This window comes from Oryx dammah, unplaced genomic scaffold (genome assembly GCF_014754425.2).
Source record: "Oryx dammah isolate SB20612 unplaced genomic scaffold, SCBI_Odam_1.1 HiC_scaffold_18, whole genome shotgun sequence".
Classification (NCBI taxonomy): Eukaryota; Metazoa; Chordata; class Mammalia; order Artiodactyla; family Bovidae; genus Oryx; species Oryx dammah.
In genome coordinates, this window is record NW_024070202.1 from 19,535,972 (window position 1) to 19,538,423 (window position 2,452).

Sequence of the window (2,452 nt, forward strand, 5' to 3'; positions counted from 1 at the left end):
GAAAACAGAGAAAGAAATGGTCTGAAATGTTAATTGGTGGTTAGTTTTTATATTATCTATAAGCATGTGTAACATTTTGTAATCATAAAAGCTGCATCTGTGGGTAACTAAATAGTGGGTCACTCATGCCTGGCTATAAGGCTAAGAGAGTTAGATCTCCAAACAGAACTTTTGTGGCCTGTGCCAGTTATCATAGTGATGATAATGACATTATTATAGCCAAGGACATGGATAGGAGGAATGTGGGTGGAATAAAATGTTAGTGGCAAGATAAACCAGAGGGTCAGTCACATTCTTTGGTTGCCCTTCTGCCTAGAGGATCCCTGGAAAAGACAATCCTTTTGGCCAATTAAGCCCACCAAATTTTTCAACAATGTATATGGGAACAACTTCAAAAGTGAGTGACCACATGTTCCACTACTTTCAGTCTGGGGAAGCTTGACAAATTTACGTGAATTATGTAAATTTTTTAAACTAAGTGCGACATATCGTGTAGCCAGGTTGGTGAAATAGGCCAATCCATGTATGTAAACAACCCTAAGGGGGATATGGAGTAGGAATCATCAACTATCACAGATGTTTAAGATTTCCAATTAAGTATATATATTATATATATATATATATATATATATATATCTTAAGTACATATTGACAGTATATACTGTCAATATCTTTCTAGAAAGTTTGTACCAATCTACACTGTGGGTGTGGGATAAATGAGACTTCAGGTCATGTATATTTTCCAGCATGCTTGCTGCAAATGTGCTGCTTTATTTGGTTCAAAAAAAGGGACAATCTATTATAATAAAAATGATCATCATATGTGCTCTTATTTTATTATTTCAAGAAAATCATACTCAAATTTTGGCTCTTCCTCACGGTAGGTAGTAAATTTCTTGCCACTCATCCATGTGCACAATAATTCACATATGCATAGTGAGAATTGCTATCCTGAAGTGAACTACTGAACACAATCCGAACATTTCAGTTTTCCTTGTTTGGGTTTCTAGAAGATATTTTTAGTAACAGTAAGTATTTGAAAGTATAATTTCATTGGCCCTCTTGAGTCCTTTTCATTGTACTCATGTCACATTTTAAAAGTTGACTAAATACAGGTTTCCCAATATTTTTTAGTGGTAATTTCCACACACCCCATTAAAGGAAAAGATACAAATTCCTCAAAAAGTACAAAGATTATGATGCCTGTTTACTTTTTTTTTTTTTTCATTCAACAATTATTTGTTGAATATTTGATACATGCCAAGTATAGTTCTAGGAGCTGGGGCTATAACAGTAAGGAAAACTGATCAAAAACAAAAATCCCTGGCTCTGCTCTTTTCCTCCCTGGTTGCTTGAAGATCAGCTGCCATCATGAAAGACACAGTAACTATCCGGACCAGGAAGTTCATGACCAACCGACTGCTTCAACGGAAACAAATGGTCATCGATGTTTTTCACCCTGGAACGGCAACAGTACGTAAAACAGAAATTCGGGGAAAACTGGCCAAAATGTACAAGACCACACCAGATGTCATCTTTGTATTTGGATGAAGAATCCATTTTGGTGGTGGCAAGACAACTGGCTTTGGCATGATTTATCATTCCTTGGATTATGCAAAGAAGAATGAGCCCAAGCACAGGCTTGCAAGACATGGCCTGTATGAGAAGAAAAAGACCTCAAGAAAACAGTGAAAAAACACAAGAACAGAATGCCGAAAGTCAGGGGGACTGCAAAGGCCATTGTTGGTGCTGGCAAAAAGTGAACTGGAGATTGGACAACAGAAGGATTAAAGATTCTGCAATGACTGTATCTGAGGTGATTGTGCAGATTTTTCATGAAAGAGAAAATAAAGAAAAACATTTTAAGTACAGTTCAGTTCAGTTCAGTCACTCAGTTGTGTCCGACTCTTTGTGACCCCATGGACTGCAGCACTCCAGGCCTCCCTGTCCATAACCAACTCGCGGAGTTCACCCAAACTCATGCCCATTGAGTCGGTAATGCCATCCAACCATCCCATCCTCTGTCATCTCCTTCTCCCGCCTTCAATCTTTCCCAGCATCAGGGTCTTTTCAAGTGAGTCAGCTCTTCGTATCAGGTGGCCAAAGTATTGGAGTTTTAGCTTCAACGTCAGTCCTTCCAAGGAACACCCAGGACTGATCTCCTTTAGGATGGACTGGTTGGATCTCCTTGCAGTCCAAGGGACTCTCAAGAGTCCCTTCAAACACCACAGTTCAAAAGTATCAGTTCTTCGGCACTCAGCTTTCTTTATACTCTAACTCTCATCTCTGACTCCCTTAAGTTTACATTTCAGTAATTAAGTATTTGTTATCTATCTTATATCTATATATCTTTTATACGAAGCTCTATATCTAACCCATCACAAATCCCATCAGTTTTCCCTTCAAAATATATCCAGAGTCTGACTATTTTGCATGACTTCCATAGCTAATT

General features: G+C 38.2%; 1 pseudogene; it reads left to right on the forward strand.

Moving 5' to 3' along the window:
* Positions 1-1,350: 1,350 nt before the first annotated feature.
* LOC120878011 lies at positions 1,351-1,866 on the forward strand (annotated as a pseudogene).
* The last annotated feature ends 586 nt before the right edge of the window (positions 1,867-2,452 follow it).